Source organism: Dromiciops gliroides, chromosome 4, assembly GCF_019393635.1.
Source record: "Dromiciops gliroides isolate mDroGli1 chromosome 4, mDroGli1.pri, whole genome shotgun sequence".
In the NCBI taxonomy this organism is placed as follows: domain Eukaryota; kingdom Metazoa; phylum Chordata; class Mammalia; order Microbiotheria; family Microbiotheriidae; genus Dromiciops; species Dromiciops gliroides.
This window is the reverse complement of record NC_057864.1, coordinates 479,696,211-479,722,220: the sequence shown is the minus strand read 5'-3', so window position 1 is coordinate 479,722,220 and position 26,010 is coordinate 479,696,211.

Genomic DNA, 26,010 nt, shown 5'->3' with positions numbered 1-26,010 from the left:
AGGCTACACAATCAACCATATCTCTGATCTGTTTCCTGACATGATTCTAACACAGTTTTTAGTAGCTCAGGGCTTTCTTATTCAGTCCTGCAGAAATAAAGCCCCTGCCTCCCCCCCCCCACCAAGACCCCTATTTTCCAGACCCAGAAACAACCTAACTTATTGTAGGCACACCTCTCACTCAGTCACTATCCCTGCCTGGAATTAATAAGGCTATATAGCAACCAGCGTCATATATTTTCCTGTGCTGGTGATCTGTGTGGAAACTTCCCAATCTCTGTTGGGGTATTGCTGCAGAGAGAAGACTGCTCAGAAGCTCATATACGGATATCACAAGGAAATCCACCACTTTATTTGTAAGCATCCATTGCTCTCTGGATTAGGGACTTGAGCATTCACTGTTCCAAGGGTGGTAAGATTCGTCTTCTGGGTCCCTACGAGAACACAGATCTTTAGAGAGGTTCTTGCTGATTGTGTCAGGCAAGGGGTAGTCAGGGACCGGTCTGAAATGGTTAAGTTACCCAAACCATTGGCCAGTGATGAGAACTGGTCACAGACCAGTATGGCTGAAAGCGGTTCTGAGGCTTCTTCCTCCAACCTCCATCTATAGTAGTTAATGAGCTATCGGGGAAGAGTCAGTACCTCACATTAAACTTCACAGGATTTACATCTTATCATCCTTCAGTTTCCATGGGCTAATTATCATAAGATGACAGATTGCTTCTGAATTTCTTTCATGATTAGGACACCATGGGGAGAAACACAGACAACAAGAGAGCTCTACACTCTAAAGAGGAACTTTGAAGCTCTATTCCTAGTTTTAGAAATAACCCAAACAAGAGACCTACACCATTGGGGGTGGGGTGGGGAGTTCGGGTTAAATTGTGTTTCTCAGATGGGGATGAAATTCACGTGTGTGTATGTGTTTGTGTGTAATTTCCCATTAATTTTTAATTAAGTGCTATGACTTTTTAGGAGCAAAAGTATTTGGTAGAACATCATGTTATTATTACAGTTTCTAATAATAATAATTAGTGCCTTTTAGCCCACCTTGGAGATGTCTCACCCCCTGGCAACTGAGCACTTGTTAAGTGCCTGGAGTGTTCTTTGAAGTTAACAGAAGCTCAGGGCTTGGTGGGGAAGATATGTGTCAGCAGAACAGAGCCCCTTAATAAGAGAAAACAAAATAAGCAGGAAAGATAAGGCGGCATAAAATGGTTCATTATCACATAATGATACCTTGTGTGGACCGCTTTTTTCCCCTAAGGAGATATAGCATTAACATGGCATTGTTGATTGTTACAACATCACTCTGGGGTGGGAATTTCCCTTTTCAAAGTTGGCAAGGGTTGGGGGTAAGGGGAAGAACTGAGGTGTGATAAGGTTAATGATAATCATCAAATGTTAGTCCCAGATGGAACCTTGAAGATCAGTCATACATAGATCTAGAATTGGAAGAATCCTTTCAGGCTACAGGCAGTGCAATGGATAGAACACCAGACCTAGAGTCTGGAAGACTCATCTTCTTGAGTTCAAATCTGGCCTCAGACACTTCCTAGCTGGGTAACCTTGGGGAAGTCACTTCACCCTGTTTGCCTCAGTTTACTCATCTGTAAAATGAGCTGGAGAAGGAAATGACAAACCACTCCAGTATCTCTGCCAAGAAAACCCCCAATCGGGTCATGAAGAGTCAGATACAACTGAAAATGACTGAACAGACCATTTTCCTTATTTACAGATAAGGAAACTGAGGCTAATGAGATTAATGATAACCATGGGATGTTTGCCCTGGATAGGACCTTAGAGATCACAGGATCATAGACCCAGAGTTGGAAAGGACTCTGGGGCCATCTTGTCTACTCCTCTCATTTTATAGATAAAGAAAAAAGCCCAGAGAAAAGTGACTTGCCCAGTCTTACCAGGTGAGTTGGTGATACAGATGAAATTGGAACCAGTCTTGCCCTTCTGATGTAGAGTTCAGTACTTTCCCCACAGTTCTACAATAGCTCTAATAATACCTTTAGAACAATTTCAAGTCTATTATTTCTTGATTCTCTAATAACATCATGATAAGTTCTCTTCTGCCTATTTTTCAGGTCAAGAAACTGAAGCTCAGAGAGATTAATAAGTGAGTCTAAGTGAGTCTAAGTGGTGAACCTTTTCATTTCATCCACCCATCTCTGTACCTTTGCAACAACTCTCCATGACCTCCCATGCCTGGAAGGCACATCTTCTGGATCCTCTCTGTCTCTGAAAATCCCTTGTGACTTTCAAAGCTCAGTTTAAATGTCACTTTTTACAGAAATCCTTTCGGATCCCCTGGCTGCTGGTGCCTTCCTCCCACCCCCCTAATTATTTCTTATCTCTTTCTATCTCTCTGTATATACCCCAATGTGTTTCCCTCTAGAGAGTCAAAGGCAAGAACTGTTTTGTCTTGTCTGTATCCTCAGCACCTGGCCCATAGTATGTTTTTATTAACTTGACTGATGGATTGATTGGTACTCTGTACCTTTCTCTCCTCCCTTTACCAGGTCATTCCTCTGTCTCATAAAATGAACTGCTATTTACCTGGTCCCCTCATCACAAAGATACATCTTATCTCCAGGCCTGAAGGAATGAGAAGGGACTTAGAGCATCTTTATACCCATCGTTCTCCTCACTGCTGAGCATATACACCCCTTCTTTCCCCAGCTCCCTTCATGGAAATTAACTGCATTAGAGTCTGTTGACCTCATTCATCATTATAAACCCTAGTCAGAATCTGGGGGTGGGGTGGGGGGGTGGGTGGAGCCAGTGGAAAGAGCACTGGGTTTTGAGTCAGGTGATCAATTACTTCTGCCAAACCGTGTGACCTCAGTTTATTCATCTGAAAAATGAGAAGTCTGGAGTACATGGCCTCTGAGGTTTCTCTGATCCTAGGACTTTATAATCATTATCAAAGGCCTGGGGCAATGAATCATCACAGGGCATTGAAGGCACTGAAGTGATGGGTCAGCTTAGAATCAAGGGTAGGTGTAAAGGAGTCAAATGAGATAAGATTGGGAAAGTAGACCGGGATCAGATTATGGGGTCACTTGAGTATCAAGACTTTCTCCTATAGCCTGTGGCGCGCCATCAGAGGTTTATGAGTATGATCAACACCATTCTCTGGTCAGATTAAACAGGAATTCATATATAAAATGAATTGTATTGGGGAAAGATGGGATGTAGGGAGATTAGGAGGCATTGTGATAGTTCAGCCTTGATTAGATGGGGTGGAGAGGGGCTGAAATGGCATATGGGGGCAGGAGAAATGGAAATGAGGGGATGAATGTGACAGGAATACTTGAGAAGGCCTGACATCCACCTGCCAGATCAGAAGCAAATAAAACCTAGCCTTGAAAATACCCCGTGGGAAAGCATTAGGTGAGGCAGGATGCCGTCTGCCATTTCAGGCACCTTCCGAAACACAAATAGTTTGCCAGGCAGTCGACCTGCCACCTTCCGTTGCGAGCTTTTCTCTTTTCTCAGTTCTTCTCGCCTCCGATTAGGCAGTGAGCTGGAACTGCAGCTTCCTCAGTAGAACTGAGGAGCCCTGACAGGTCTACGGACTCTTATCTGTAGAATAATTGGTTCATGCTGGAAGCAGCTGTTCATTAACAGCCCCCAGATCTGCCGAATTCCTTCATTTGTTGTGAGAGAGTCCTGAGCCTAGGGAAGCTCAAATGAGCAAAGGCTGGTGGGGAGGATATAGACATAAAACCAGCATCACGTAGGCCCTGTCTGCCCAAAAGTAATGTCTCCATTCACCTACCCGTCCTTCCTAATGTCATCCCATGAGCACCTACTATGTGAAAGCCATGGGGCCATAAAGACAGAGCGCCCACCCTCAAGGGCATCGCCAAAAAGTAATGAGACATGTGTACAAGTAATTCTAATACAAGAGAAAATGTGAGTGCTCTAGGAAAGGTACAGATGTACAAATCGGGCTCCTATCTCTGCCCAGTCCTGGATCTTTCAAATTCCAACTAGCCACCCTGGCTATCTTGTCATCTGCCTGTTGGTATCTCACTTTTCTGGACCTGAAAGGATATCCCTGGCCTGAACTCTTAAAAATATGCTGATGACTGGCAAGGTTGGCGTGGTTAATCCACTCAGCCTTGGAACTTCTGTCCTGGAAAACAAGTCACTTAGCCCTATGTCTATATCCATATTGATATCTGTTTATAGCTATACCTAGGTAGATATAGATATAGACACACATGTATAGGACTACATATGATAGAATACATAAGTGAATATATTATATATTGTTATGTTATTTTACATTGTTGTATTGTGACATTACATGATCATATCATATCATATCATATTTCATTTCATATCAACATGAACTCTCCTCCATTAGATACACATAAAGAGCTGTCTGGAAGTGTGAAAACACCAGATTAATATTCCCAACCAATGCCCTGATTATGCCAAGTCTGCTTACAAACACTCACTGACAGCCACGATTATCTGAAGTCCAAACTCCTGACTCTGGAATCAGAGAATGTGGTTTCCAATCCCCCTCTGACACCTCTTACTTTGGGACCCTGGGCAATTAGCCCAACATTCCTCACTGGCAAAATGAGGAGATTGCAGTGGGTGTCATAGGAGGTCCTTTACACCCCCAAATCAACGGTCTTCACTCATATCTCTTCTCTGAATCTTAGCTTGCTCATTTGTGGAAAGGGTACAAGGAGGTTGGGGGAAGAAGGCAAATATATGTGTAGAGGCACAGTAGATGATGGCAAAATGACTTGGGTGGATGGCTGGATGGGATGTTAAGTATTGATTGGGGGCTACCTATTTATATGTGTATACATGCATATACACACACACACACATATATATATATATATGTGTGTATTTACACACATACACCTATTTTATATATGATCTCTCTATAAAGTCTCTCTCCATACACACACACACACACACACACACACACACACACACACACACACACACACGCATATGTCTTTGTACTTCCAGCCGATTCTCTATGATGTATCTAATGGAGGAGAGCTTGTGCACAGATAAACCAATGGAATGGCAAAGACAAATGATAATGGATGAAAGAATGCATCATGTGTATGTGTTGATGGGGAAGGGAGGATGATTAATTTAAACCCGTTTATATCCTAGGTGTGTATGAAAATTCAGTTGTTTTCTCTGGCTCATGTCCACAGGAGGTAGGAGAGGAAGATGAGAACTGTCTGTCTTAAAATAATGCCTTTAAAGGGGGCCACAATGTTCATGACCCCAAACTTCCTCATCAGTCAAGCTGTCAATGAATTTGTTGTTCGACCAATGTGCCAAGCCCTGTGCTAAGTGCCAGGGATACAAAAAGGGGCAAAAGATAGCCCCTGCCCTCAGGGAGCTCACACTCTAACTGGGGAGACAATAAGCAAACAACTATGTATAAAGAAGCTACGGGCAGGATAAATAGGAAATAATGAACAAAGGGAAGGCACCAGAATGAAGAGGGGTGAGGGAAGGTTTCCCGGAGGAGGTAGGGTGTTCGTTGGGACATAAAGGAAGCAAGGGAGGTCAATTGTTGAAGTGGAGGGAGGAGAGCATTATAGGCATGGGGGAACAGCCAGAAAAATGCTGAGAAATGGAGGGTCTTGTTGGTGGAACAGCCAGGAGGCCGGCATCACTGGATAGGAGACATTGTTTGGGGAGTCAGGTATGAGGACACTGGAAAGGGAGAAGGGGGCAGGTTGGGAAGGAGCTTGAATGACAAACAGAACATCGACAGTTATTGGGGAAGGTGCCCAGATCACCTTCCCAAGGCCTTCACTGGCCTCCTGTTGCCTCCGGGATAGGGCAAGGATGCCTTCGCCTGGCATTTGGAGCTTTACATGGTCTATTTCCAGCCTGCCTCATCCATCTATTTCATCTTACTCCTCTTCACAGACTCTGAAGATCAGCTAGGCTGGCGGACTTGTTTGGCCCGCCATCTCCCACTGCCATGCCATTGTACAAAGTATGCCTCCTACACCCCTCCCAGCTTGCAATGTCCTCCCCTGACCCCGCTCCCACCTTTTCCTCTTGTAATCCTGACTTCCTTTAATACACATTTGTCAGGTGCCATCTGAAGCATACTAGTTTGACCTCTCAAGAAGGCTGGGTGATCGTGGGTGTGTTTGTGTGTGTGTGTGTGTGTGTGTGTGCGCACGCGTGCATTTACATGTATGTGCATATGCATATGCATGTAAAAGGGCCACAGGCTTAGTTTGTGTAAGATAAATTAGCCAAGCATGACTGTTTTTCTAAATCAGTATTATAGACAGAGAGTCAGGAACACCAGGGTTCAGGGCTTGCCCATGACACCTGACTGTGTGACCCTGATGGTTACCCCATCTCTCAGGGCCCCAGATACTACATCTACATTGTATACCAGGAGCTGATCTCCATTGATAGTGGACCCTTTCTCACTGTAAATTTATCATATGAATGCCTTGATCGATTTTATGAGGCAATGAGGGTTAAGTGACTTGCCCAGGGTCACACAGCTAGTGCCAAGTATCTGAGGCTGAATTTGAACTCAGGTCCTCCTGAATCCAGGGTCAGTGCTTTATCCACTATGCCACCTAGCTGCTCCAAATACCTTGATTTTATATATATATATATATATATATATATATATATATATATAAAAAATTGAAGAGGGGTGAGGACATTCCAAGTAAAGGCAACATTGTGAGCAAAAGTTCAGACATTGGAAGGAGTGAAGAGAATGGTCTGGATGGAAAGAGGGTATGAGTTGTGGAGGAAAGGAAGAAGAAGCTGCCAGGCTAGATTATAAGCTCCTTGAAGGCAGAGATTGTTTTTCCTTTTCTGTGCTTCCAGGGGGCAGGGCAGTGCCTAATATGCAATAAGCTCTTTTATTTTTATTTTCATTTATTTATTTATTTATTTATCTATTTATTTATTTGTGGGGCAATGAGGGTTAAGTGACTTGCCCAGGGTCACACAACTAGTAAGTGCCAAGTGTTTGAGGCCAGAGAAATAAACTCTTAATAAACACTGGTTGATGGATTGATTGGGGCAGATTATAGAGTGTCTTGCAAGCTGGGATAAAGAATTAGTATTTGGTCCGATAGACAGAAGGGAGCCACAGAAAGCTCTTAATGAAGCGAGTCGGTGCCAGAATCAAAGGAGGCAAAGTCGAGGACAAACCCACTCTGTGGGGCTGCTGGTTCCCTTGCTTGTTACCCAGCCTTATCCACTGGAATTGAGGTCATTATTAACCTCTTGGGGGGCTTATCCTCGTCTCTGGGAGCTCGTATTTTTAAGAAGAAAGATACCACAAGTGAATCCTGATACTTTGATGCTTGGAGTGAGGTCTAGGCCCCAAGCCCGAAATCTGAGGTTGATGAGCAACAAAGGGTTTAAAACCCAGGATGACTGGGCCAGATCAGTGGGTGGAGAGGGGCAGCTGAACGGAGGACCGCACCTCAAAGCTCAAAGCATCCTGGGTCCCAGAAGGGGCATCAGAGGCCAGCCAGTCCAACTCCAGCATTTTACACAGGAGGAAACTGAGGCGGAGGTGGATTTCTAGCTAGCATCTACATAGTGTTTTAAGGCTGACAAAGCCCTTTCTGTGTGCCGCCTCACTTGATCCTTACAAGCACCCTTGGAGGTCAGTGGGATTATTATCCCTATTTAACAGATGAGGGAACTGAGGCTGAGAAAGATGTACTCACCTGCCCATGTGTGTCAAGTGGCAGAGGCCAGATTAGAACCCGGCCTTCTGACTTAAAATCCAGGGCTTTTGCCACAGGGATGGAAAATGCCTCATTCAAGGTCACACATGGGACGACAGATTTGAAGCAGTAGGGGATCTGGGTCTAATCCTCTTTTTTATAGGTTGGGAAACTGAGGTCCAGGGAGGTGAAAGGTTTCTTAAGGTCACTGAACTCCTCTCTCCTCTCCTCTCCTCTCCTCTCCTCTCCTCTCCTCTCCTCTCCTCTCCTCTCCTCTCCTCTCCTCTCCTCTCCTCTCCTCTCCTCTCCTCTCCTCTCCTCTCCTCTCCTCTCCTCTCCTCTCCTCTCCTCTCCTCTCCTCTCCTCTCCTCTCCTCTCCTCTCCTCTCCTCTCCTCTCCTCTCCTCTCCTCTCCTCTCCTCCTTTCTTCTCCTTTCTCTCCCTATACTGTCCCCTTCCCTTCTTTCTCACTCTCTCCCTTTCTTCCTCTCATTTCTCTAAATAGGACTTCTCTGATAAACCTAGCTCCTTGTCCTCAGCTTGGCCTGAAGCTTGAAGCAGCTGTCGACTGGCAGGTCTTCAGAGATGGGAAAGTTCTCCGGAGCTCGCAGCCACACCCCAGTCTGCTCAAGGACTTGGCTCAGGTCAGGCCAATTCTCGATGGATGGATTTGTGAAGATTAATAACATTCATCTTGGCGTGGGATTCCTCACTGAATGCATTTTATTCCTGTTGCTCTGTCTTACCCAAATGACAACCTTCTGATAGAAAAGGCTTCCTGTATAATTCCACAGGAATTCCAGCAGGGACGATTGCAACATTCCAAGGCCTCATTAGCTGGCCCCCCTCCCAAGTCCAAGCCCTTTCTCAGTCTCCCCTTCAGCCCCACCCTGTGATTACGAAGCTGGAAGTTTCACTCTCCCCATTTTGGGAGCTTTTGAATATATATATAATATGTTCTATAAAACTGGCTAGTTATCATCTTTGTGATGTTCCAGGGAGGACAAGCAGCCAGAAAGGGGAGGTTAGGGTGAGCTAGAGTAGTTAGGGAAGGCTTCCTGCAAGAGGTGGGTCTCTGAGTAGGCCTGGAATAATGGGAGGCTTCTGAATAGTTGGAGAAGAGTGAGGAAGACTTTGTAAGCGTCTCCTACATTCAGTGAGATGGGATGGAAGTGAGCAGGATGTGCACAGGGGCCAGGGAGGAGATGGGCCTGACTGGAGCAAAGGAGGAGGGGTAAGAACAAAGAGAACCACAGGTTATCTTAGTAAACTCAATATTTTTATAAAAACAAACCAAACCGGGGCAGCTGGTGGTGCAGTGGATAGAGCACCGGCCCTGGATTCAGGAGGACCTGTGTTCAAATCCGGCCTCAGACATTTGACACTTACTAGCTGTGTGACCCTGGGCAAGTCACTTAACCCCAATTGCCTCACAAAAAAAATCCCGACTCCCCCAAACAAACCAAACCAAATAGTCCAGCAGGTGCAAAATGACGGATGGTAAAGATGAGTGGACCACCCACTATCCACCATCCTGTCTGCACAAGCACATCCACCTCCTTCCCCAGTGCTTCAAGAAAGCCTCTGGGAGTCCAGTGCTCTGCCCTCCCTTCTTTGTAGAGGCGGGGGGGGGGGGGGGGCTATGGGTGAGGAACACTGCTGAGGTCCCATTTATTGGATGTATTGGTTAGTTTTGCTGCCTGTCTCCCTACCATCCCCCTTTTACAATTCTTTGTTATAAGGAAGGGGAAGGGGACATGAAGGTGATGCGACATCAATCACCGGGTGCTTTTAAACACCTACTATGTGTTAGGTACTCCATTGGGTGGGGGCTGGGGATACAAAATTAAAACCAAACCAAACAATCACTGTCCTCAAGGAACATAATCTACTGAGAGAAACAGCATGTACATGTGACATATATATGCCTATATGTATGTGTATATATAATATACACATAGGCATATGTGCTAAACAAAGGTGTCGATAAAATTTTAAAGAAAAAAGGAAATCCTTTCACCTGAGACCTAATCCTCAGGGAACCCCAAATGTTGAAGCTTCTCTTCAGACAGCTTGCAGTGGGATGGTGCGATATTATTGAGGGATATGACTTGTGCATCTAGAAGAATATGCAAAATGCAGACAAGATGACTACTAGCCCACTAGTAGTTGGGGAGACCAGGACAAGTTCATGGTATCATAATGTTATGGGAGGATTATGGGCCCCAGTTACCCCAGAAGTTGTCTGGGGAGGTCAAGGAACTTTTTCCTTGAAACCCCAGGAGTTTTCCCTTGAGATCAAGGAACCTTCTCCTTGAGCTCAACCAAAGGACAGACATACCCAAAAGAGATAAGCAGCACCAGATAGAACAGAGCCAGCCCAAGGACCACCACCCTGCATTCCAGTCCTCCTCACCCCCTTGATGAGGTAATCTTGTTAGGCGAGGCTGCATCAGCAGGGGACAAAGAAACTGCCTACCAGTAGACTGCTTGCGACCCACCAGGACAGAGTTACTGCCCATCACTAGATTGCCCACGACCCATCATCAAACTACCCTGACCCACTGCTAGACCACTTCCAACCCATCACCCAATAAGGGACATTTTACCCACACCATCTTAGCCCTATAAAAGGGCGCTCCCCAGGCTAGTCGGGGAGGAAAGTGTTTTAAACCTTCCTCTGGGCCAGTTTCTCTTGTACCCCAATAAATCTGTTCTTTTACTCCTAAAGAGGACTTGTGCAAGAGTGTAATTCTTTACAGAGGAATCCTAAGGACCCACGTGCTCTCTCCCCATATCAATAAGATGATGGGATTGGAAGTGCAGAGATGGAAGGGGCCTTCAAGAACCTCTAGTCAGAATCCCTCACTTTACATCTGAAAAAACTGAGACTTAGTGACTTTCCCAGGGTGACACAGATAGTGTTAAGGGCTTCATGGAGAAAGAAAGAAAAGTCTTCATCATGATAAACTTTGAAGGCAATTAGGCATTCTAAGAGATGTGGGGGGGGGGGAGAAGAAAAAGAAGAGAAAAAGTTTCATAACTATAGTATATATTTAAAAGGAAGAGCAAGTTGTGCACAGTAGATTTGCAGTTTCATTGGCAATTCTTGTTTTTTTATTATACTGGGTTATGGAAATGCCTATTTTATTCCATAAATTAAAAATAAAATAAATTGAAACAAACAAGGTAGGTGTTTCAGGCATAGGGGACAGCCAAAGCAAAGGCCTGGAGGTGAGAGATGGGGCATCTTGTCTGAGGAACAGTAAGAATACAGCCAGAGCTATACCATCCTGCCTCTCTTTGTCTTCTTTTCTCCACCAGCTCAGTTTGACAGTGTTGTATTCTGTGTGCCCAACATACTCTCTCAAAGGTTAGTGTGGCATTCAAGTTGAGTATCTTTGGAGATTCCTGACTTGCCCTGCCCAACAACATGAGCTTTTAGCATGCAGGCTGTTTCCCTCTCTTTGGCAAGGACCATATGCTCTGTGCCTCAGGATTACCCAAGCCCCAAGCACATGACAGGCTGCAGCCGGCAGCTCCCACTTGATGCGTTATGATGTGCTCAAGAAAGATTGAGTTGGCTTCTTTCAAACTCAGATTGCTGTAAATTATCCCTAGGTGGCCCTAAATTGTACCTCTCTGAATTCATCTGAAGGAGGGTCCTAATAAAGCACATTTTCTTAGATTGGGGCATTAACAAACGAACTCGTGGGCCTTAGGAGGGAATGTCATGAATGAAAGCATAAACATTGTGATGAACACAAGCCTAGACAATGTCACTGGGATCCGTTCTGTCAGAGAGATGCTCTAGTTGTTTATTCCCCCACCCTACCCCCTTTCCCATTTTCCATTCCATCCCACACATCCAAATCACATATGCAATTTTCCAAAATGGCACATGTCCAGTATTTCAGGTTCTGCTCAGTTGCATCTGGACATGGGTCAGATGGGACTGGGAGGAAATCAAATAGACTCTATATGAATTATTGGTATGTCTGTGGCCTGGGTAAAATAGTCTCATTGTGGGTGGAAAGGCAACAAGCTTAAACACTTATCTGACCCCAGATGCGTTCACATAATAATCACCATTTCTGTATTACAACACTTCCTAATGCCCTCTTCCCACACGCCTCTGTAGAGTGGGCACATGCCTGTGGTGGCTTTTAACATGAGAGAACTGTGAGCTGGTGACAATCATGCCCAGTGACACGCAGATGCTGCCAGATTACCCATCTGCTCTCCATGGCTGGAGACAGGCCTCCATGCTGGGAGCGCCCTTGGACTTCAAAGGGATGACTGAGGTGGGATGTGTCTCATTAGGCAGCCTATATAGAGGATCTTTGTTTCCTGTTCTTATACTTGCATGGTCCCCGATGCCCAGCTGGGCAATAAAACTCTATGGAGATGTTTTCAGGAGCCGCCCGCATGGCCTCGCACGATAATCTCCCCACATCCTTCATTCCATCCAGACTGGTCTGTTTGTTCTCTGCACATTACATTACATCCATCTCCCAGCTCCTATCTGCAGGCTTTTGCCCTCTTTCCCCTTTGGCCTCTCAAAGAATTCACAGCTTCCTTCAAAGCTTGGCACAAAGATCTATCCTTCCTACAAGGGCCATCAGTTGGTAGGGTCATGATGTGCCCTATCCCCCTGTCTGTAGAAAAAAGCCATAGTCTCCTTCAAAGCCAAGACAAAATGCTAAGGGCTACAGAAGGACTTCTTGTTCATTCCCCACCCCTCAGTTTCTGGTGTCCTCCTACCCCCAGAAATGGCTTTGCATCTCCTTTCTATGTGTTTTATATTTAACTTCTTTGTGTACATGATGTTGACCCTCATAAAATGGAAGTTTCTTAAAGATGGGAACGTGTGTGTGTGCATGATTCCCGGCCTGTGATATATACTAAAAAAATGTTGCCAGATCTATAAAACATTAAAAAGATATAAAGGGGGCAGCTAGGTGGCACAGTGGATAAAACAGTGGCCCTGGATTCAGGAGTACCTGAGTTCAAATCTGGCCTCAGACACTTGACACTTACTAGCTGTGTGACCCTGGGCAAGTCACTTAAGCCCCCTTGCCCCCCCAAAACAAAACAAAACAAAACAAAAAAGATATACAGAATAGGTATATGAATGTTATGGAATACTATTGTGCTGTAAGAAATAATGAGCAGGCAGATTTCAGAGAAACCTGGAAGGACTTGCATGAACTGATGATGAGTGAGATGAGCAGAACCAGGAGAACATTGTACACAGTATCAATAACATTATATGTTGATCAGCTGTGTTAGACTTGACTCTTCTCAGCAATACAATGGTCTAAGATAGTTCCAAAGGACTCATGATGGAAAATGCTCTCCAAATCCAGAAAAAAAAGAACTGTTGAATCTGGATGCAGATCAAACCATACTATTTTTATTGTTTTTGTTGTTGTTTTTCTTTTTTGAGGTTTTTCCTTTTTTCTCTGATTCTTCTTTCATAACATGTCTAATGCAGAAATATGTTTATTGTGATTGTACTGTGACAATTGGAGTGATGCCACCTGCTGGAGAGTTACTGTAGGAAAGCTCTGCCATGAGGAGAAGGCATCTGAGGGCAAGCCATGTCGCTTGGCAGGTCAGTTCCTTGGCATCAGGAAGTGACATTTGATGTTTCTGGTTTAGACAGGAGGCTTGTGGGACGAAGAAGGGGTGAGGCTCTCTTTCTTGTCAGGACCTCAGGGGAGAGGGGAGGTAGAAAGGCTGGCTCCCTGAGATAGATAGATGTAGGCAACTAGGCCTCTTTCTCTCTTTTCACCAAATTCTTATGCTTCTTAATAAATGCTTAAAAGTCTAAACTCTTGCTAAAGCTTCTAATTTATTGGCGACCACTCAGATTTTTAGACAGTATAGCTAGATAGCAACTTTACAATACATATATAACCTATATCAGATTACTTGCTGTCTTGGGGAGGGGGGAAGGAGGGGAGGGAGGGAGAAAAATTTGAAACTAGAAATATTATAAAATATGTTGAAAACTATCTTTAAATATAAGTGGAAAATAATAAAATATTTATATGAAAAAAGACATACAGAATAAAGTAAAAAAGAATTTCAGAAGGGGATACAAATGAACATGAGCAGTTTTGTTACTATCTTGTTAAACTTAATATATCCCTTAAAATGATACAGAAGTTCATGGTTTTGTATGCAATACTCTTCAAAATTCTCCGCTGTTGCAATGTTTATGCATGATGATAATTTCATTCATAATGAAAAAAGAAATTGGAATTTTTTTTTCTTAGATTGGATGGCTCTCTGGAAGTGGGGAGAGAGAGGGATACAGGGAAGTTTAGGTGATGTAGAAACCAAAAAAAGTCAATGGAATTTATTTTTTAAAGAAATTGGAAGAAAAAGTGGGCTGGTCATATGGGAAAGGCAACGGGTGACAGCTGAAGTACTTGAGAGTTCCATTGGTACCATTCCCTTGTTATGATGAAGTGAGGAAGGATCCCAATACATTGAGTGAAACCCAAACCTATGGGATGACAAAAATAAGAGTCCCACAGGATGGGCAAGATGTGAATGGGTTACAATCTGTGGTGTCAGAGAGTCCTTCCAGATTACTGAGATTTTCAGTCCTTTGCCGTATATAAGTAAAAAAGAAAATTAATAGAAAACATGCTTGTTGAATGAATTGATGAATTTCCCAAAGAGTCACGCATGGGTTGATGGTTTCAGGGCATCAATTCATATCTCCCCCACCCCACAACGATATTGGAAGGGACTTCAGTGGTTTAGTTCAACCCATACATAAAATGAATCTCCATTATAATATACTCAACATGTTCATCTAGTCTCTGCTTGAAGACCTAAAAGGAGAGAGAGGGAAGTCCACCACCTCTCCAGACATCCCTTTTCACTGTGGGATAGCTCTAATTGTTAGGAACTGTGTCCTAAGATTAAACTGAAATTGCCGCTGTTCTTGCTTCTACTCTTCGGAAGCAACCAGTATAAGCCTGTTCTATTTGGGAGACTGAGTAAGGTGCTGGATTTGGAGTCAAGATGGTTCTGGGCTTGAATTTTACCTCAGGAACTTACCAGCTACATGACTCTGGGCTAGTCACCAAACCTCTCTGGGTCTCAGCTCTCTAGAAAAAGGGGGTCATACCTGCTTCCTTTGAAGACTCCTTTCACCAGTAAATCCATGGTTCTCCACACATAAGCCCTTCAGACACTTGAACACAGCCATTATGTGCCCTTGGAGTTTCCTTTTCTTCAGAAAGATAGAAGAAGAGCAAAGAGGAGGCAGCCCCAATGGGAAAAAAACTGGGCAAAAGCAAGAGTGGGAAGATAGAGACTGAGTATGTGTGGAATAATGAGCAAAGTGAGAAGATGGGTCTTAGAGCAGAAGAGATGTACGTGTGTGGCTGAGGAGGGGGATGCAAATGGAAGTATCCTGGGAAGGAAATCTGGTGGAAAGCCAGATTGTGGAGGGCCTGGGTATAGCAAGGATGGGGTCCAGAATGGGCTGAGATGACCACTTCCCTGCCCACAGGCAGCATTTTATTGAGTACATCAGCTGGGAGGAGATCAGATGTGGGGACATATAAATACTATAAGCTGTCTCTACAGGAGGCCCAGAATTCCCAGGAAAAGGGAAACAAAACACCATTGCCATGTTCCCTAAGCTTGTCCCAATATATGGGCACATTAAAAAAAACATCTGGATGGCTGACAAAAATTAAAAGTACCTGCTATTCCTACTCCTGGGAAGCTGTCAATCCACCCTCACAGAAGCTCAGACACCAATATGATTTGCTGGTAACTTGGCAACAAGGGCTTTGTGTGACATTTTCCAAAGGATGAGAATAGTAAAGCAAGGCCATGAAGTAGAATGGAAAGAGTTGGACTGTGGTTCAAGCTCTGGCCCAGATACTTACTAACCTTTGGACCTTGACCTCATTACCCTTTTTCCTGTGAGAGGGTGAGGGCAATGGAATCATGCTCCCGCACTCCAACCCTGATACTTTTATACCTTTAGGCATCTAGGTGGCACAGTGCATAGAACACAGAGCCTGGAGTTCAAATCTGGCCTCAGGCACTTACTAGCTGTGTGACCCTGGGTAAGTACCTTAACCTTATTTGCCTCCATTTCCTCATCTGAAATATGAGCTGGAGAAGGAAAATGGAAAGCATTCCAGTATCTGTGCCACGAAAACCCCAAATGGGGTCATGGAGAGTTGGGCATGATTGAAATGACTGAGCAACAACAACAGCAACAATGAGCAAGCGCTAGGCTAGGAAATGAGAGACTTCTAGTTTCAGCTTCACCACTATTTGTCCATGTGATCTCAGAGAAAATTGTTAAATTGTTAAAGAAGTCAAAAGCAAATAGCACAGAAAAATAGCTAGGAGAGCAGAGAAAGAAAGGGCTGGGGAGGCAGGGCCGTTACAGTCTTGGAGAAGAGCCAGTGTAGGAGTTGGCCTTTGAACTGAAATCATGTCATATCCTATAATATGATTGGCAGATTTTTAGTTCTTAAACTCCATGACTCATGAGATAGTGCCTGAGTGGTGTGGGCTGGGAATAGATGTGAAATGTTCAAGCCCTGATAATAGTAAAATGAAAATTTGGGGAATTTCCACTTTTCAGAAATAGGGATGGTGATGGTGGTGGTGGTGATGACGATGATGTGGTGGTGGTGATGATAAAGATGATGACAGAAATAAAGTTTAAGGGCTTCACTGAATCCTGACACACCATCCTGTGAGGCAATGCTGCAGGCATTTATCCCCACCTCAGAGACGAGAAAACTGAGGTAGAAGAGGGTAAATGACTTAGCCTGTGGTCACAAAGGGAATTAGTGGGAGATCTGCGATGAGAACCCAGGTCTCTTGCCTCCTAGTTGAGTGATTACACCACTAGACACTGTTCCTAACCTCAAAACCCGATTGTAATATGGTAATGCTCTAGATTTTCTAAAATTAGAAACCTATGCTTAACCAAATCAGGATAAAATAACTTGGTAGGCTCATTTTTACCCACAGTGTGCACAAGAATTCTGAGGTTTTCTCCTAATGACTAGAAGCTATGCTTTATGTGGTAAGTGCACTCCAAGTGTCCATTCCAATGATGTATGTAGGAGACAACATTATCGACACCATGTACAAGACTATAATACTATTTATACAATATTTTTCATTGAAAAGGATCTCAAAGCACAGTCAATACAGCTCTGATTTGATACCTAACTTATTTATTGACACCTCAACACACTGACGAATATTATAGATGCCTTATTACATTGATGCATGAAAGATGATCAAAGCAGGGAATTCATACAATTTAACTAGACCAACTCTGAGAGATTCTAGAAGGCTGCTCGGGAAGTAACAAGTCTTGTATTTTCACACATTAATATTTGGGAGTCTTCCAGAGTTTCAGGGAAAAAAATGAGCCATCAGCTATTTAGAGAGGACAGGTGCATGGATGAGAAGCAACCAAGGAAAGTACATAGAGAACTAGCTTTCCCAGCTGTGTGCTTGGGGTAAACCATGGAACCTTTCAATACCTTGCACAACTTTCAAAGACCATACATTGCAGAGGAGGCACTGCCCTACTTTGGCAGAGGTTGTTCCCTATTGCAATGAAATCACAGGTCCAGTCCTCAGTGTTAGGCATAGGGACTTCCCATTATTGCTATTTTTTTCTGTTATAGGAACATGGCACCAAGATAAATCAATACAAAACTTGTGTTGGCCAAGAAACCAAGCCACTTATCCTCTCCTAGTCTCAATCCCAGAGTAGATGAGAGGATAAAATTAGATAATATTTGTAATGTACTCTGCAAATCTTAAGGCGACATATAAATTCTATTTACTATTATTACTATGAATAATTGCTGCCCAAAGGGCTATAAAGCTGTGCATACCCTTTGATACAACAATACCACTATTAGGTCTTTTTCCCAAAGAGATCATAAAAAAGGGGAAAGGACCCACATGTACAAAAATATTTCTAGCTGCTCTTTTTGTGGTGGCAAGGAATTGGAAATTGAGGGGATGCCCATCCATTGGGGAAGGCTGAACAAATTGTGGTATATGAATGTAGTGGAATGCTATTGTGCTGTAAGAAATGATGAGCAGCTGATTCTTCTCTTAGAGAATGACTGATGGAGAAATATGTTTAATGTTATTATGTATGTGTATGTGTATATATATGTATATATGTGTATATATTTATGTATATGTATATATATGTATATATATATAAAACCTATGTCGGATTGCCTGCTGTCTGGGGGAGGGGGGGAGGGAAGAGAGGGAGGGAGAAAAATTCGAAATTGGAAACCTTATGTAAACAAATGCTGAAAGCTGTCTCTACATGTAACTGGAAAATAACAAAATACTTTTATTAAAAGAAACGATGAGCAGGTAGATTTCAGAGAAACCTGGAAGAACTTATATGAACTGATGCTGAGTGAGATGAGCAGAACCAGAAGAATACTGTACACAGCATCAACAACATTGTGTGTTGATCAAATATGATATACTTGACTCTTCTCAGCAAAAAGTGGCCCAAGATAGCTCCAAAGGACTCATGATGGAAAATGCTCTCCAAATTCAGAAAAAAAGAAGTGTGGCATCTACATGCAGATTAAACCATAGTATTTCTATTTTTGTTGTTTTTCTTTTTTGAGATTTCCCCTTTTTGCTCTGATTCTTCTTACACAGCATGACTAATGCAGAAATATGTTTAATGTGATTGTACATATATAACCTCTATCAGATTGCTTGCTGTCTTGGGGAGTGGGGGAGGGACAGGAGGGAGGGAGAAAAATTTGAAACTAGAATTTTATAAAAACAAATGTTGAAAACTATCTCTGCATGTAACTGGAAAATAATAAAATACTTTTATGAAAAAATATTCCTTGGACATAATTTTGATCCATGTTATCTCCTGTTAAAAATCTACAAAGAAGGGGCAGCTAGGTGGCACAGTGGATAAAGCACTGGCCCTGGATTCAGGAGGACCTGAGTTCAAATCTGGCCTCAGACACTTGACATTTACTAGCTGTGTGACCCTGGGCAAGTCACTTAACACCCATTGCCCCACAAAAAAAAAAGAAAAAGAAAAAAAATCTACAAAGAATCACTTCCATAGAAAGCTATGGTGTTGGCACTGAAAGGAACTTGTTTCAAAATCTTGCTTATGTGACCTTGGGGAAGTAATTCTACCTCTCTAGGACTCACTTTTTTTCCTCTGTGAAATGGGGGGAGGTTAGACTTGATGGCTCTTGATGGTCCTTCTAGTTCTGGATTTATGATCTAAATTCACTTCTCTGACCCTCAGTTTCCTCATTTATACAACTAGGGGATTAGATTCAATGTCTTCCAAGGTCCCCCTGAGCTCTCAATCTGAGATCTCTTCCAAACTTCCTATGATCAGGCTCCAAATTAACTTCAGTCTTATCTCTTACTATTCCCCCAAGCCACATACTTCATGATCTAGACAAAATTAACTACTTTTTGACCACTGAGCACTCTTACTTCTCTGTCTCAATGGAGTTGCTCATTCCAGTCCCTTTGTCTCTAATGCCGTTGCTGCCTTCTCTGCCTTTCAGATAATACCTTTCAGATGATCCAGTTTGACCCCAAAGGATGAGACAGAAGAAGATACCTATACTTCTTTGAAGAAGTGGGGGATTACAGATGCGGAACATTGCATACAATTCTTACTTTTTGAACCTGTTGATTCATTTTGCTGTACTATTCTTCCTCGTTCCCATATTTTTCTTGTATTCCAGGGGGTATCTATTAACGTCTACCTCAAACACTTTCTGTTTCTTCTCCCGCCACCACCCCTCCTTCCCAGCACTCCATCTTGGATTTCCATGTCAAATTAAATGTCTCTTCCAAATCTGAATTCTAGTTGTGTGCAGATATCTCAGCTTTCCTATTTGAAAGCTCTTCAAGGGCATGAGCTGTCTTATTAATCTTGTTCTCCCACAGTACCTAGCAACAGTGCCCTCCACACAGGAATAGGGACTGGCTTTGTGATTCCATCTGTATTGAAGACTCCTAGGTGAGAAACTTCTCTTTACTAATGCATGTGGGCACCTCCTCTGAAATTTATGGTCTTATGGAATTATGTGGCAGCCCTGAGAAGTCAAATGGCTTAACAAGGGTTACACAGCCAATTCATGTCAGAGGCAGAATTGTACCCTGGGAAGTACTTAGTGTCTGTCCAGTGTGGAAGGAATTTGGTTTCCTTATCTGTTTAATTATGGTACTGGACTTCCATCAGAGATCTTGAAGAGGCTTTAAAGGCCGGGGAGTCCCCTCACTTTACAAGGGAGGAAACTGAGGTGCAGAGAAAGTGAGTAAGGCTGCACATATCACAGGCAGGATTTAAAGTGAAGGCTTCTGATTCCAGAGTGCACTTATTCCTGTGCTAAGCCACCTCCATGAGTAGATTGCCTTGGTGCTTCCTTCCTTTTCTTGGTCTATTATCCCACGCTCCTCCAGAGCTCACTGTCCTGTTTGTTAAAGTTGGGCAGATTTCAGCTGAAGCATTCCTTTGACATGGGACTTTATGCCTCTGTAATCCCACTGAGTTGTGGGTTCAAGCTCGTTCTACTTTCTCTTCTGGCCTCGGTAGCTGAAGCAATACGGTAACCCGGCCATGAACACATAGAGGGACAGTGAGTGTCTCATGTCCCCTGTCCAAGTATCTCTTCCCATGAGACCGTGACCACACAAAGGTTTGGGAATGGTTGATGATCACTCCAAATGGGGGAGTATTTGTGATTCCCCACACAGCCCCAGTTCATACCCAATATGGTTGGAGGCGCCTGGTGTTCCCAGGACTCTGAGGGGCAGGCACCAGTGAGGGGCTAGAACAGCTGAGACTTCTCCAGGATATTTACAGCATGAAGTCAGTGGCTGATAATCCCCAGGTCACAGCATTTCAACTTCTCTCCAGCTGGCCTGGGCTCCTCCCTGGGCCTATTTTAGGCTCTGAGAACTAAGGGGCACTGGATTATTTGGATCCTTTCTCTGCCCTCTGAGCTCATGGGCTTCTCAGAAAGCTGCCTAAGGGTGGGAGTCCTTCATTCTAGCTCAGAGTTCAGTTGACAGAGTGAGAAAAAAAATACCACTGCTGCATAGCAGATGGCAGTAGAAACACAAGGCCAGGCGCAGAGGCTGCTAATATAAAAATCAATAGCTATTATGGCTTAAATCACATTTGGGTCTCGAAATGATAATAGCAGTCCTTTCAAAACTAATGGTGATCTGATTTGGATGAGAAATCTGTTTGGCATGGCTCAGGGATTTGATTCTATTACAAAAAAGAACGACCACTTACCCTAAATCCTCACTAAACAAAGAGACCACCACTTCCACCAATCTTTACCCCTAATGTTGTTTTCTCTGATAACCAAATAAAGGTATGAGTCACTTTACCATTTTGTGCTTTCCTTCTTGGTTTGTGTGTGTGTGTGTGTGTTACTGGAGGATATGTTGGAGATTTCAACCATACTATGATTGTCAGAGGAAAACAATCTGGTTGGTTGTTGTCCTTTGTACTCAAAGAGGACTGAGATTACATCACTATGTTGGGGTCAATGTACAGTTTGTCTGACTGTGACTGACCAGGTCAATACAAGCTTGGAAGGCTCTACCACAGGTCAAATGCAAATAGTCTGTATGAACACTTGGAGTCTGAGGGCCGGAGCTGGTAGGGTCATCAGGAACCTTCTAGGCCACTTCCTTCCTCTCACTGAAGTGCCCCAAAGGGAAGGAAACATTCTTTCCTCTCCAGTCTATCCTTCATTCAAACACTCAAAGCTCCACCAGATTTTTACAAATGTGTAGACTTCGAGTCTGGACATCTGTGTTCCTCTATTAGAATATAAGCTCATTGAAGGCAGGGACCATCTTCCTTTTGACTTTGTACCCCTAGTCTCTGATACAGAAATGCTTTTTCATTGAATTATTCATTCATTCAATCTTTGAATATTCACCTATAACATGGGACTGCTGATATTTACATTGCTTGCTTTGGAAAAACATTTTTTTCTAGCTTAAAAAACTTAAAAATGCAAATTGTTATTATTATAAAAAGGTATCATTTATCATACATATAGAGAATTGCATTAGAGGATCCTGGGTCTAATGCTGGAAGGGACCTTAAAGGTCATCAAGTCCAACCACCTGATTTTACAGATGAGGAAAATGTAGCTCAGGGAGGTTAGAGAACACTGGCTAGAGGTTATTTTGCTGTTCAGTCATTTTCAGTCATGTCTGGCTCTTCCTGACCCTATTTGGAGTTATCTTGGCAAGATAATGGAGTGTTTGCTTTTTCCTTCTCCAGCTACTTTTATAGATGAGGAAACTGAGGTAAACAGGGTGAAGTCACTTGCTCAGGATAACAGAGAAGGAAGATGAATCTTCCTGATTCCAAGCCTGGAGCTCTATCTACAGCAGCACCACCTAGCTGCCCTGACTAAAGTTATAAAACTGGTTAAATATCTGTGGTGAGATTTGAACCCAAGTCCCCTTGTCTTTAAGCTCAATACCTATCTACTATACCTTGTCATTACTTCATTAAGACAACATATGCAGTCAGAGAGTTGCACTCCCTCTCTATCTCCTCCCCTACTTCTGCCCCTATCATATGACTTTAGGCTGTCCCCAGAGCCACTATTAATTATATTGTTATTGTTATTAAGTATATTGTTATATTATTTTTATTTATACTGTTATTGCTATGTATATTGTCATCACAGTCATTGATACTCATGGAATGACAGGACATCTACACATATGTACAGGAGGGTAAGCTGGAGCTGTATGACTGTGCAAGCTACTTTTTTTCCCTGGACCTCAGTTTCTGCAATTGTAAAATAAGGGGGTTGGAATAGATGATCTGTAAAGCCTCTTCAAAATGTATAGCTTTGGAGAGTGGTGTGGGGCACCACAGTGACTCATTTAGGGTCATATAGCTTATATATATCAGACGAAGGAAGAATTGAATTCCAAGGCCAGTTGCCACCCACCACACCATACTGCCTTGAGTAAGAGATTTACATTTGTGGAATGAGTGATTGAATGAATGAAGAGTTTATCCTTGACTGTGATTCCATCCCTACTCCCAAACAAGGTAACATCCATGAAGCTGTACTGCCTCTTAGTCCAACAAATGAAGTTGAACAAATGCATGATAAGTAAACATAATTATATAGAAATAGATGCACACAGAAGGCAAGGCTATAAAGTAATGGGTGCTAAACAAACCACAGACTCCAAATGAGTGTTCCTCACCTTAAATTCATCCCTTAGGAAGCTACACCCAGATGCCATTGGCTTGAGATTTTTTTCAAGCAATCCAAGGAATGTCTCTTTGGGAGGCACCTATAGAGACTACATCAGGGTTTAGAAAGCCCTCAGGAGTTGTAAATATCTTCTTTTGAATAGATTTTTTTTTTAAGAAGCCAAAAGTCATTTGGAATCAACTTAGGTAAATAAGAGGTCAGGGAAATAATCAAGTTTTTTGAGGTCAAAAGCAAGATGCTATTGTAATGAGTCAGTGTGTGTGTGTGTGTGTGTGTGTGTGTGTGTGTGTGTGTCTGTCTGTACATGTGCACGTGTGCGCACACGTGTGTGTAGTTTATAAATTATGCTTGAAGGCAAGTATTGGCAATGGGTAGCCCAACACATTTCTTGGAAGCAAAAAGTCCACCAGTATCAACAAATAGTTTGCCAAGGAGACCACTTTGTCAATCATCAATTCAGAGCTGGAATGGACCTTGGAGATCTTGATGAACCCACTTTTTTATCATAGAGCTAAGAACTCTCAGACTATGTAGTCCAACCATCTCATTTTACCAATAAGGAATTTGAGACTCAGAGAGAAGTGGGTTGTTTAAGGTCCTGAAGTAGTAGTAGTAGTAGTAGTAGTAGTAGTAGTAGTAGTAGTAGTAGTAGTAGTAGTAGTAGTAGTAGTGGTAGTGGTAGTAATGGTAGTAGTGGTAATGAAAAGAATAACAAATACCACCAGTGTTACCACCTATACAAGAACAATAAAAGCAGCAAGTTTTATTGTTATTGGTGCTTTAAAATTTACAAAGTGTTTTATAAATATGACCTCCTTTTATCTTCACAACAACCCTGAGAAGAAGGTGCTTTTATTATCCTCATTTTATGAATGAGGAAACTGAGGCAAACAGAGGTTAAGTGACTTGTTCAGGATCACACAGCTATTAAAGTATCTGTCTGTGTTTGTGTCAAGATTTGAATTCAGGTCTTTATGACTCAAGTCCTTAGAATTCTATCCAGTGAGTCACCTAACTGTGATGGGGCAAATAGTCAATAGAAGATTCAAACCCAAGATCTATGACTCTAAATTCTGGACTTTTTGCATTACAACAAGGTGCTGCCTTTAACAAGTACAGTGCTAATTGGACTGTTGAAAGACCTTTTATTGTCATGATTACACTTTATATAGATGTGGTGCCTTGATACCGATACGTACACCTATCCCTACAAATACATAGTTATAGCTAAGTTCTACTTACAGTTATAGTCACAGTAATATTATTATCATTATAGTTTCATAGCTATAGTAGCGAAAATGAAGACCTTGTTCAGAGGATTTTTAACTTTGCTCACAAGACAAATCCAATGAACAAATACCTATTGAGGTCTTATTGTATACTCAGTGTTATTCTGGAGAAAGGACTAGGAAAGAAGACAAGGTCTCTGTCCTTCTGGTGTCCAGAAATCCTGGATTTCAGTGGGACCATTGGACTACTCTTCTGAACAACCTGGTGAGATGAGTGCTGGGTAATTGAACATGCCACTTTCAGTTTCTTTATCTGTCTCTCCTAAAGAGCATTCCTCTCTGAAGAAGCTTAGGCACCCTTCAACCCATTATGCAGGCACTCTGTGTCATTTCATGCTCAACACTCTCTCCATAAATGAGTCGTCTTTTCCCACATGTGCAGCTAAAAACAGAACACCTCGGCTTTGGCTGGAAACTACCCTGGGTAACTACCCTGGAGTCAATTCAGAACTCACTGAATGACTGAAGATAGTGAGTGGTGTTTAGAAAAGTGATATCAAGCGGAAAAAGGTCTAAAATAGAAGGGCATAGACCTCAGTACTTGGTCCCATTGTGTTGAACTTATTTTGAATTCGCGAATAATGTTATTACCTAACAAAACCCAAAGAAAATACAATGTTGCCAGAAGTTGGAAACCTCTTTTTTTTTTTTTGCGGGGCAATTGGGGTTAGGTGACTTGCCCAGGGTCACACAGCTAGTAAGTGTTAAGTGTCTGAGGCTGGATTTGAACTCAAGTCCTACTGAATACAGGGCCAGTGCTCTATCCACTGCACCACCTAGCTGACTTACCTCTAACTATTTTAAAGTGTTATCACCCCTCTTTCCCCCACCCCTAGATCCTCTTCCTCCTCCCTGAAGCCTGAGACTTCTACATTGCCCAATCTCATCCCTAGCTGCAGTTTGCTGCCTACTCTTCCTGATTTGGTGTTGAGAAGGTAAGAACAGCAACTTTATGCTCAGGAATCCTGGGGAAATAAAGGAGAGTAGGAAGTGAGGGAAAGGGTGAAGGAATTCCAGGGTATTGAGGACCCAATGCCCAGGAACTTTTCTGTGGTACCAACTTCATTGTCCCAGAATTCCCCATGTCAAAGACTACAGACCTATAAGTAAAAGAAGTTTGAGACCCACTGGCATAATGGACAAAGAGCTGGCCTCAGAATCAGGAATCACAGCACCACAGAACTGGAGAGCTGGAAGCGTTGTCAAGGGCTGCTGAGTCCAAACCTTGTGTGATAGGAATTCCCACTATAATGATTCAACAAGTAAACAAGGAAAACCCAGTCCATGTACAGAACTCTGACAAAGGGAAATTGATCCCTTTTGGAGACAACTCATTCTACTTTTGGACAAATCTTTTGGGAGAAGTTCTTTTCCCCCATATCAAACCTAAGCTAGACTCATTGCAATTTCTACACATTGCTCCCGGTTTGAACCTTGGTGACTGAAGAGAACAAACAAATCTAATTTATCATTCACATTAGGGTTCTTCAAATGGTTCAAAGACAGCTACCACATCTCTGAGTTTGTTTTTCTCCAAGCTAAACATGACCTATCCTTTCACTAAATGTCCTTGGCTCAAGGACATTTAACATCTTGGTTTTCCTTGCTTGGCCACACTCAAGCTTATTGATGTCCTTCATAAGCCATGTTCAGAGGTGAATATAAT